This window comes from Myxine glutinosa, chromosome 5 (genome assembly GCF_964187855.1).
Source record: "Myxine glutinosa chromosome 5, kmMyxGlut1.1, whole genome shotgun sequence".
In the NCBI taxonomy this organism is placed as follows: Eukaryota; Metazoa; Chordata; class Myxini; order Myxiniformes; family Myxinidae; genus Myxine; species Myxine glutinosa.
Genome location: NC_136265.1, coordinates 183252161 through 183264932, shown reverse-complemented (window position 1 = coordinate 183264932; position 12772 = coordinate 183252161).

Here is a 12772-nt window from a genome sequence, read left to right as displayed (position 1 = left end):
GAACATTTTTATGATGCCATTTTAAATCTAATATAAATGACTTATGTTGGAAAAGATGGTTCTGTCTTTGGAGAATCCCCTCAGGATCTTGATTTATCAAATTATTATACAAAGGCACAGGCTGAACGACAAAAATATAATCTAACAAAAAATATTAATATGAAAAATACTTATAAATTAATCAATTATCCAAGCCCCACAGATGTGAATGACTTGGTGAGATTCAGTGATTTAACAAAATATTCGACAGCACTCTTTATCAAACAAGTCGAATTTACAACCACAACACCTGGACCTACAAACCATACACCTTTCCTTATTAAATTTAACAAGCTACTTAAAATTGAATTCTTTAAAGAAGGACGCTTAGTTAATATGAGAATAGAAAAATGGGGGTATGATATGCCTGATTTGGGGTATAATTGGACTTTTTCAATAAACCTTCAAGACCTACACGATTTAAATAATTCTCGTATCGAACAATATTACCCACTTGGGGTGGATAATGAGATATGTGGAAGCATAAATAACAGACAACAAATACACGATTTCAAGAATAGAAAATTATATGATGGCGAAGTGATAGTTTATATGATAAAGAATTTCCTCTCCAACTCATTCCACTTCAAAAAAAAGAAATTCAATATCTTATACGTCTCCCTCACTACATGGTCTAAATTCACATTCATTCCATCCCTCCTCCATCATCCTGAACCGGATTGCTAACTTGAAAATCACAACAAACCCAATTTGTTATCAATGTTCGTCTTTCATTAATCATCCACTTTCTAAACTCCCCTCTTGCCCCTCCCATCCAAATCCCCCCCCTTGCACCTACACTCCGAAACTTCCCCCTTGCCCCTCCACTCTTAAACTCCCCCCTTGCCCCTCCACTCCTGAACTCCCCCCTTGCCCTTCCCCTCCTAAACTTCCCCTTTGCCCCTCCCCTCCTAATCCCCCCCCTTGCCCCTCCACTCCTGATCTCCCCCCTTTCCCCTTCCCTCCAAAACTCCCCCCTTGCCCCTCCCCTCCTAAACTCCCCCCTCACTCCTCCCCTTCAAAACTCCCCCCCAATCCCTCCCATTCAATTCTCCCCCCATACCATTCCTCTCCAATTCTCTCTCCTCCCCCCTCCTCCTCCAAGCTGCCTCCTCCCCACTTCGTCTCCCTTCTATCTCATACCTCCACCCCCCCAAACCTTCTACTTTCCTCTGCCCCCCCTCAAACAACCCCTCACTGTGCCGCATCCCTTCACCAGCAAACCTTTCATCCTCCTCATCCTTCCCTTTCTTGGAACTCTTCTGCAACATCTGAAACACTATCAACTGCTCTCCCTACCTCCCCCTCTCATCCTTCATCTTACCCTACTCCTCCCCTCCCCTGTCCTGTACCCGATGCTCCCCCTCTCTCTTCATTAACGGTATAGACCTCAAACATCCGGGGCCTTCGCTCAAACCTGACTGATCTCTCCATACAGGTTGCTTCTGACAATCCAGACTTGATCTGCTTAACAGAGACTTTCCTCCTTCAAGATGTCTCTGATTCCTTAATATCTCTTCCTGGTTACTCCCTCCTCCGGTATGATAGACCTGAGCCTCGGCCTGGTGGTGGGGTGGCTATCTTTGTCAAAAACTCTCTTCCTCACTCTCCTTGCACTGCTCTCTTTCCTCCGCACCCGCAGGAGTACCTCTGGTTACGGCTTCCTCTCCGCTCCCACCTTTTGTTCATATGTGTTCTGTACCGTCCCCCAAACAGTGATGACTCCATCTACATTTCAATGTCTGACAACATGGACCAACTTCTATCCACTCATCCCAACTCTCTCTTCCTCATATGTGGTGACTTCAACTGTCATCATGCCACCTGGTTGGGTGTGGGTTCCTCTCTCACTAGTCATGGCACCTCAGCAAAGGACTTCTGTGACTCACTGGGATTGACACAATCTGTCAATTTCCCGACCCGGATCTCAGCCAATGGAGTATCTTCTCTTCTAGACTTGGTTATGACAAACTTCCCTGCTAATGTCTGCTGCTCTTCTTCTGCTCCAATCGGTTCTTCTGATCATGTGCTTGTCAAAGTGGACATCTCTCTGGCCATTCTCAGAGAGCCTCCTCAGCGTCGACGAGTCTGGCATTTCACTCAGGCCGACTGGGACGGTCTTCAAGCAGCCATCAATCGTCTGGATTGGTCTCCCATCTCCACTGCCTCTGACATCAATTCTTCCTGGGAATTCTTCCAAAGCAAACTGATCTCTCTCATGCACAGATTTATCCCATCTCGCCTTCAATTGTCTTACCCTTCCTCCCGTCCATGGTACACTGAATCTTGTGGTGAGGCAGTTGCCCTGAAACAACTTGCCTTTGCCTCTTGGAAGGCTAATCCAACTGAAGGAAATCTCAGTTCCTTCCACCAAGCTCGGAACAAGTGTGTGTCTACCCTCAGGAGTGCCAGGAAGCACTATCTCTCCTCACTCAAGAATGAACTCTCAAACCTGTCTCCTTCCTCCAAATCCTGGTGGCGTCTGGTCAAATCCGTTTCTGGTGTTTGTTCCCCCTCCATCCCCTCCCTTACCTCAAATGGCCACACAGTTGACATCGCACGTGACAAAGCCGAATGCCTCAACTCTGTGTTCGCCTCGAAATCCTTAGTCCCAAACCCATCTCTCTCTGTTCCCACCTTTCCCAGTCGAACCCAAATGCTCCTGGACTCTGTGTCCTTCTCTCCTGACAAGGTGGAGGAGTTTTTGTCAAACCTCGACTCTGATTCTGCAACTGGACCAGACGGCATCAGCCCACGGGTCCTAAAATCCTGCTCTGCCGCTCTATCTCACCCTCTCTCTGTTCTTTTCACCCTATCTTTTGCTCAAGGTCATCTGCCAGCATCCTGGAAATCAGCTAACATTACCGCTTTACACAAAAAAGGTGCAAAAACAGATCCTTGCAACTACAGACCAATCAGCCTGCTCCCAATTATCAGCAAAGTCATGGAATCCATCATTGCTTCGGATATGAAATCTTTCCTCTTCTCCAATGGCTTGATCTCTGATCATCAATTTGGTTTCAGACCAGGTCACTCTACTCTGGACATGCTGCTTCTGCTGTCTCAACAATGGATGGAGGTCCTGAATGCCAAACAGGAAATCAGAGCTGTCTCCCTTGACATATCAAGGGCCTTTGATACGGTCTGGCACCCAGCTCTGCTCACCAAACTCTCCTCCTATGGTTTCCATGGAAATCTCCATGCATGGCTTGCGGACTTCCTCTCTGGTCGTAGTCAACGTGTGGCCCTGAATGGATTTCTCTCATCTCCCCTTCCTGTTCAGGCTGGAGTTCCCCAAGGAAGTGTGCTGGGCCCTGTGCTTTTTCTGGTCTTTATCAATGATCTCTCTGACTCTCTGGAAAATCCTCTCTATCTCTTTGCCGATGACTCCACTCTCTGCCGCTCCATTCCTCTTCCCTCAGATAGGCAGTCTGCAGCCTCCTCACTCTCTGAAGACCTGGACAAAATCACAGACTGGTCAAACAAGTGGAACATGTCTTTCAATCCTGCCAAATCTCACTCTCTTACTATGTCTCTCCGAAAAGATCGACTGGACAACCCTCCCATCTACTTTCTCAACAATCCTCTCCAAGAAGTTCTGTCACTCAAGCTTTTGGGTCTCACTATCTGCCATGATCTTTCTTGGGAAAACCACATTTCCAAGCTGGCCTCCAAAGCCAGTCGCCGACTGGGCATCCTCCGTCATGCGAAGTCCTTCCTCGGCACACCTGAGCTCCTCACCACATACAAGGCTTTCATCCACAGCTCAATGGAATACTGTTCTCCCCTATGGGCTGGTGCTCCTGCCTCACACCTGGCTCAGCTTCACGCTGTTGAATCCAAAGCTTTCAAAATCATTGGAATCTCCCGCGATGAAGCTATCTCTGAGGGCCTTTCACTCACTCACCGCAGGCAGGTAGGTGGTCTTTCTGTCTTCTACCGACTCCTCTCCGGCCTTGCTCCCCCAGCTCTCTCCGTGCTCTGTCCCCCAAATATTCCTACAGGTCGCACAAGATCTGCCAGCAACCCTCTGATGGTTAAACTGCTGAAATCTCGGCTCTCTGCTCACCTTCACTCTTTCATTCCTCTTTTCTCCCGCCTGTGGAACAAACTCCCACACTCCCTTCAATCCCTCTCCTCCCTCCAGGTCTTTAAAACAGCTGTTCACCACCATCTCTTATCTTCCCCCATCCATAACCTTGATCTTTTCTACCCCCACTAATTCACCCCAGATCCACCTTGTTTGAAATTCCAACTTATTTCCTGGAAATCCTGGCAGTGTCCATATGTTTATACCTCTCCCACCCCCCCCCCTTCACATGCCTCCCCCCTTCACATGCCTCCCCCCTTCACATGCCTCCCCCCCAAAGCCCTCTCCCTCCCACAGATCTCTCGATGTCTCCATGTCTCTCGGTCCCTGCTCTCAAATGTTGTGTTTGTGTCCTTCCCCCTCTCTCCCCATCTTGTCTACCGCTCCCGATGTTATTTGTTTTATGTGTCTGTTTGTCTTTCTGTGTGATTAATTTTCGCTCTTTCACGAGCCTCGATGTTGTATACAAAAAAAAAAAAAAAAAAAAAAAAAAAAAAATAAGGAAGGAACTCAGATAAAGATAGAAAGCCAAGGAATACAAACCGATTTAACAATTGGAAGATGGGGTGGTATTACCTGTCATAATATTAATCTCTCCTATATTTCAGAAACATGAATTTTTTTATTCATAAATGGCAGGGAGAAGACCACAAGAGAATTATAATTTTTGTATTCAAGGATACTTACAAGAAAAGGGCGTTATATATTACATTCCTTATGAACTAGCACATAGACATGGGAATTTTGTAATTAAGGATTGGCCTTATAGTGATATTGATAAACCAACAAATGAAGATTTGATTAAAATATTAAATAAAAATCAACTTCTCAAAGTTATGAAATATAAAACTCTTTTAGAAACATCAACAAATCTTATTGGTATCCTGTTATGAGAAAAATAATTATAGATACAAGAATAGCTCAGAATAGATGAATGTACGTATAATATTCTATGGGGAGATGCTTTAAGAGTAGCAATGGATGAGGAAGGAGTTGAAGAAGAGAAGGAAGAGAGTGAGAAAAAGGAGAATGAGGCAAGGGAGAAAAAGGAGAATGAGGCAAGGGAGAAAAAGGAGAAGGAGGAGAGGGAGGAAATGGAGAAAAAGGAGAAGGAGGCAAGGGAGAAAAAGGAGAAGGAGGCAAGGGAGAAAAAGGAGAAGGAGGCAAGGGAGAAAAGAGAGAGGGAGGAAAGGGAGAAAAGAGAGAGGGAGGAAAGGGAGAAAAGAGAGAGGGAGGAAAGGGAGGAAAGAGAGAGGGGGGAAAGGGAGAAGGGAGAGAAGGAAGAATGTGAGAAAAAGGAGAGGGAGGAGTGGGAGAAAAGAGAGAGGAAGGAAAAATATAAAAATATGGAAACCAGTGAGATTAATAAAAGATTGAAGGTATTACAGAAAATAAATCAACTCAACACACTGAGGAGGAAAATGAAAAAGTTCAAAGTCGAATGAAAATATTATTTTCAAGGATAACGACATCAATGTCTTCAATTTCAGGGATTTCAGGAATTTCAGGGTTTTATTTATAAATAAATGGAGGAGAGAGTGAAGGCATTCCTAAGGATTCTTTATGTTTTAAAAATCAAGATAGAAATGTATAGGTTGGAAACCAAAAAGGTTTTCACACTCTGTATGAATTTTTCTCATAAATAAATGAGTTATTGTGTTAAGTGTAAAAATAAAACGAATACTAAAAATATATCGTATGTTAAAGGTAAAAATAATAGAGTTTATCAAAAGGGGACATGTTTAGTGTGTGGCTCTAAAAAGTGTCAATTCATTTCTAAGCATAAAAGTGGGGGAGATATACAAAAGTTTTTGTCAGGGAGTAAATTTACAACAACTGGAATACCAGGGGAATTACACCTACCGGGGTATTCTTTCTGTGGTCCAGGAACAAACTTGGATAAAAGATTAGATGAGGCTGACAATCCTAAACCTTGGTCTAAACCTATAAATAGGGTTGATGAAGTGTGTATGAAGCATGATATTGCTTATGGGAATACCACTACATTGGATGAAAAACACGAAGCCGACAGAGAAATGTTATATAATTTGTCTTTGATACAAAATCCAACGTTGAGAGAGAAAGTTGATAGGTTTATTGTGAAAAAAATTGATAAGTGCTAAATTGAAACTTGGTCTTGGTTATCCAGGTGTTTCACCCTCAAAAATCCAGCCCTCAAAAAACTATTAAGCTCTAATGATGTCATCAAGACTGAGGAGCTTTTGGTTGATGAATTGCATAAACCTATAATCACAAAGTTTAAAAGAAAGTAAGTTTATTCTAAATACACCGACCACATTTGGTCTGCTGATTTAATTGAACTAAATAATGCCCCTATAGTTAATTGCACGACATCATGTAGCCTACAGTAGTTAGTTATTTCTTATTAAATGTAAAGATTAGCGCCCCTTCCAATGTTTAGTAATCCACACCAATACGCGTTGAGTTCGGCAGGATTTCAAACCTCGTTCTGGTGAACAAAGACGTTGGTTCATGTGCAGGAAGGCGTGGCTAACAGAAAAGCCCACGTCACCAGCAAGCGACCAATGAGGGGTCGTTGATATGTCACCGGCAGGCCTCCAATGGTGGGTCGTAAACCCTCCCAGAATGAAAGAGGGAAGGAGGAATGAGACCTTCCTATAGGGAGGCAAGGCTGAATGACCACACGTGACCAACCTCGGCCAATGGGAAGCCGTGGAACCTTGAAGAAGAACATCCCACTCGATATAGGTCAGTGCCCATTGTCATTCAGGCTCTCTTGGTGTTCAGCTCTCTCTCTTGGCGTTCATCTCTCTCTCTTGGCGTTCATCTCTCCCACCATTGATGTTGAAGTTGGATGTCCAACATGCTGGTTCGCTCTTCCTGCGCTGAACTCCATCCGAGCTGGATCGTCGTTCATGCAGACCTTCAAGCTGCGCGTCCTGAACGGCCGTGAGCTGCGCACGGGAGCTGGCGGATCCAAGTCAGCGTCGACACGTACATCGGTACGAATTAACCTGTGCTTCATTCCCTGGGTGTGTGTGTGAAGGCGCCTGTTGGGATTAGGTTAGGTAAGGATTGATCAGACTGCCTCTCGTCTCCATGCCTTGAAATAAAAAGCTGTACATTGTGTTATTTTCAAACCTGTTCGAGTACGTCTTTTCCTCATTGGACTAGCATCGTCCAAAAACTGAATTCGACTAAATCAGGCCCATCAATCAAGGAAGATAACGCTGCGCCCACACCGTGCAATCCACTCGGCACACCATAGGCATATGGTGTGGGGAACGCGAGGGTTCAATCGCCGGACTTTCTGGCCACGTGTCTCGAAGGTATTTGGGATTCATTGACCAGCAAACTCTTCGGTGCGTGGCTGGGAGACTGTCGATTGGAGTTGCTTAGCAACATGCCGGGCGCGAGCTTCGTCGCCGCCGACGGATTCGGAGTGAGGCTGAGGGGGAAACGGGGTCATAACCCATCGCCCCCCCCCCATTAGTACATTGACAGACCCGGGATCTGCAACAATATTGTTACGCAACTGTGATTAACACCACAGTTACGGATTTTTTTTTTTTTTTTTTTTTTTTTTGTATACAATATCGAGGCTCGTGAAAGAGCGAACATTAATCACATGAACACACAGAAAGACAAACCGACACATATAACATAGGGAGCGGTAGACAAGATGGGGAGAGAGGGGGAAGGACACAAACACAACATTTGAGAGCAGGGACCGAGAGACATGGAGACATCGAGAGATCTGAGAGAGGGCGAGGGCTTTGGGGGGGGGGGGGGGGGGGCGTGGGAAGGGGGCAGTGGGAGAGGTATAAAACATATGGACACTGCCAGGACTTCCAGGAAAGAAGTTGGAATTTCAAACAAGGTGGATCTGGGGTGAATTAGCGGGGGTAGAAAGATCAAGGTTTTGGATGGGGGAAGATAAGAGATGGTGGTGAACAGCTGTTTTAAAGACCTGGAGGGAGGAGTGGGATTGAAGGGAGTGAGGAGTTTGTTCCAGAGGCGGGAGAAAAGAGGAATGAAAGAGTGAAGGTGAGCGGAGAGCCGAGATTTCGGCAGTTTAACCATCAGAGGGTTGCTGGCAGATCTTGTGCGACCTGTAGGAATATTTGGGGGACAGAGCACAGAGAGAGCTGGGGTGCAAGGCCGGAGAGGAGTCGGTAGAAGACAGAAAGACCACCTACCTGCCTGCGGTGAGTGAGTGAAAGGCCCTCAGAGATAGCTTCATCGCGGGAGATTCCAATAATTCTGAAAGCTTTGGTTTCAACAGCGTGAAGCCGAGCTAGGTGTGAGGCAGGAGCACCGGCCCATAGGGGAGAACAGTATTCCATTGAGCTGCGGATGAAAGCCTTGTATGTGGTGAGGAGCTCAGGTGTGTCGAGGAAGGACTTCGCACGACGGAGGATGCCCAGTCGGCGACTGGCTTTGGAGGCCAGCTTGGAAATGTGGTTTTCCCAAGAAAGATCATGGCAGATAGTGAGACCCAAAATCTTGAGCGACAGAACTTCTTGGAGAGGATTGTTGAGAAAGTAGATGGAGGGTTGTCCAGTCGATCTTTTCGGAGAGACATAGTAAGAGTGTGAGATTTGTCAGGATTGAAAGACATGTTCCACTTGTTTGACCAGTCTGTGATTTTGTCCAGGTCTTCAGAGAGTGAGGAGGCAGCAGACTGCCGATCTGAGGGAAGAGGAATGGAGCGGCAGAGAGTGGAGTCATCAGCAAAGAGATAGAGAGGATTTTCGAGAGAGTCAGAGAGATCATTGATGAAGACCAGAAAAAGCACGGGGCCCAGAACACTGCCTTGGGGAACTCCAGCCTGAACAGGAAGAGGAGATGAGAGAAACCCATTCAGGGCCACACGTTGACGACGACTAGAGAGGAAGTCCGCCAGCCATGCGTGGAGATTTCCATGGATACCAAAGGAGGAGAGTTTGGTGAGCAGAGCGGGGTGCCAGACCGTGTCGAAGGCACGTGATATGTCGAGGGAGACAGCTCTAATTTCCTGTTTGGCATTGAGGACCTCCATCCATTGTTGAGACAGCAGAAGCAGCATGTCCAGAGTAGAGTGACCTGGTCTGAAACCAAATGATGATCAGAGATCAAGCCATTGGAGAAGAGGAAAGATTTCATATCAGAAGCAATGATGGATTCCATGACTTTGCTGATAATTGGGAGAAGGCTGATTGGTCTGTAGTTGCTAGGATCTGTTTTTGCACCTTTTTTGTGCAAAGCGGTGATGTTGGCTGATTTCCAAGCAGATGGCAGTTGACCTTGAGCAAAAGAGAGGATGGCCGATTTGCGAGACTTTAACTCCCGAGGCGAACACTCAATGGCGGACTCAAGTTCAACACAAACGCGCGGAATGGCGGGACACAGCGAAGGCTCCGCAACCTTTATCTATTAAAATCAAACACCCAGGAAAACTGCGTTCAGATATATATACAGAAAATAATATAAGGATTTATTATCGAATAGTAATACAGTGAAAAAGCCGCGCCGGTAAATCTAATAACTCTAAATCGGGACGTCCCCACACGACTGACAGCAAACACGATACGAGGGAGATTATGAATACAAAAAATAACACGTCACGTCGTTCAAATGTACGCGGATGCGGCTTATCTGTCTTTTGTCGTCTTGGTGGCGGCCGTCCAACACCGCTCCTTTTGGCCCGATCGCACACCACCAGGTCCTTCGCTCCAAGCTCTACGAGGCCCCGCTCCAAGCACCACGCGTCCGACGCGTGGCCAGCAGCTTCACACGAGGACGATCTCCACAAGGCCCGTGCACCAATGGTTCAACGGAGGGCTCGACTTGCAACGAACTGCTGCGAACTGCCGCGTGCTCTGTGGGCTTGGTGTGCTCGGTGTGTGAACGAACTCTCCACCAACTGCCTTCGGGGAGCTTTTCCACCAACTGTGTCTCTGCGTCGACTGTGTGCTCCAACCAACTCCTACGAACTCTCTGGTGTCTGCCTGCGTCTGCCACGAACTCAACTGCGTCTCCTGTGTAATGGCGACTGACCGTCCATATATTGGTGGCCGATGACGTCACATTGGCGCACTCCTCAGCCAATCACAGCCTCCCAACTCGCCCAGGTCACGCCCTCTGCGGCATGCGACTCCTGACATCTCCCGTCCGCGACCCCCCCGCGGTCGTTTTGTAACACGTGCCAGCGAGGTTGGTAGGCCTTTTAGGTGCGAACGGCGGCGGCCAACCGTGGCGGTGTTTTTGGCCTGGTTTCCTGTCTATTTATTACGAAGTCAATGTCAGGGAAAGGGAATTATTTAATGTTGCGCTAAGGACCTAACTAATGTTTATGTGGTTTGCAGTGCCATAATGGACAAAGGTTTGACTACCAGGTGAGACTCACAGGGGCGTTACCTTTAATCCCTCACTATTTAACACTCGGACCTCCAGGTAGATCCACAATCATACATCTTACCCCGACAAACGCCTAAACATCAAGAACTTATTACATGTAGAGTCCCTGTCACGACAGCCGAATACCTACCTATTCAGATCTACCTAGCTCTAGATATTGCTCTACCAAATTCAAACAATATATATGTGTGTGTGTGTGTGTGTGTGTGTGTGTGTGTGTGTGTGTGTGTGTGTGTGTGTGTGTGTGTGTGTGTGTGTGTGTGTGTGTGTGTGACCCACTCCACTGTGGGTGATCCACTCCCTGATGCGGTGTGCGTGATGTGGGAGGGATGGGGTTGGGGAGGGAGAGGATTTGAGCTCTTGATGTCACATTTTACATGAGATGTAATGACACATTTCAAACTGTATTTCCTATGTGCATGCACATGCATTCACATGTTATCAGAAGTAAATACATTGTGTAGATTACATAATTTGTGGATCTGATAAATTGCCAGTAACCAGTTTGTAAAACTGAATGTGCAGCATCAAACTCAAGATGTCCAAATGTCACACACGTGCATGCCCGTGGGATTCCCACGGGTGACCTCACTAGTCTTATTATAATAGAGCAAAAGTACATGGTTATGTTTGTTTGTTTATTTATTTGTACTAGTACACCCGCTCAATACGGGAGCGGAAAGAAGGATCATTCCTCTTTGGGGTGTATAGATTACAGTCTCTCCATGATCGGGTCTCAAGAACATTGGGTGTGTGTTCATTTACCAAGTTTCTTGTGAAGAGATCGCCAAGTGGTTTAAGTATTTGAGCAAGCACTCCATTCAAAACCGTTAAGGAACTAGTAAATTGGTAAATTGGTAAATGGTAAATGGCTGCTTGGTAAATGAACACATCCCGGTCTTCCTCCCTTTGTTTTGTATTAAACAGTGGGAGCCAGTTTCAAAAGTTCGCCACGAAAAATGCCACGGTAGTGGTAGAAAGGGCCATGTTATTAACCCAACATTTGTGGGTTATATAGAGTACTTATATGAATTTTGGGGTCGGGGCATATATAGATTTAGGTAGATCTGCATAGGTAGGTGTCCGGCTGTCATGATAGGGAACCTTACCTGTAATAAGTTTGTTTCGGCGGTTTGTCGGATTAAGCGTATACCTGTGATCATACAAGGATGATCGTGTGATAAATAGTTGTAGAGATTATGCTAATTCCCGCATGAGTGAAACCTGTGGTCATCCCGGTGTCCCGTATGGAAACGCACTCATATACATGAGATAGATCCATTAGTGCACACACTAATTAAATCCCCCTCCACCACAAGAAGATAAAACTGACCGGAAGAGCAGACAGGAAGGGGCCGCGCAGTGTTACACCATGGCGATGAGACATCGAACAGGCAGGCTGAGAGACACGCCCAGGAAGGCTCGTGACTGACACGGGGGAGGGGGAGGGGCGAGCAAAGAGCAGGTCACCAATTGGAGAGTAGGGAGGATGAAGGACGTGCCACACTGATTGGCCACCGACAATGACGTGCGACACGATGGCGTAACATCAATGGTGCGAGACGCTCGGCCAATCAATGCGGTAGGCGCGAAAGACGACAAGGAAGCGACGGACTGATGTGTGTGTGTGTGTGTGTGTGTGTGTGTGTGTGTGTGTGTGTGTGTGTGTGTGTGTGTGTGTGTGTGTGTGTGTGTGTGTGTGTGTGTGTGTGTGTGTGTGTGTGTGTGTGTGTGTGTGTGTGTGTGTGTGTGTGTGTGTGTGTGTGTGTGTGTGTGTGTGTGTGTGTGTGTGTGTGTGTGTGTGTGTGTGTGATGTTTTGTCTGGTTTACTTCAGCGCAAGGGTAATTTCTCTCCTGTACTTTTGTTTTGTAGAAGATTAAACCTCGAAGACCAAAACATTGAGTGGGATGAATTTGATCTCCCAAGGAAGTGTTATTTCCTGCCAACCGGTGATACTCTACATTTTCAACTCAACGATCTTGACGCTAAGCTTGATTTTTTAGAGGTAAGCATGTGTGTGTATGTATTGTATGTGTGTATGTGTATGTGTCAATGTGTGTGTACACACCGTTTCGAATAGGTACACCATATCTCTGCGCATCGTAAGAGGTGATTCAGGTATATCATTCATATATTTCTCTCCTTGCTACACCCCCTCTTGTATTTAATAGAAAGAGATTCAAAACCTGAAGACATCTGCTGGACCAACCTTTGACCTATGCTGGGGAGAAGTTGAATGTACACCTCAAGAAAAATGTTTT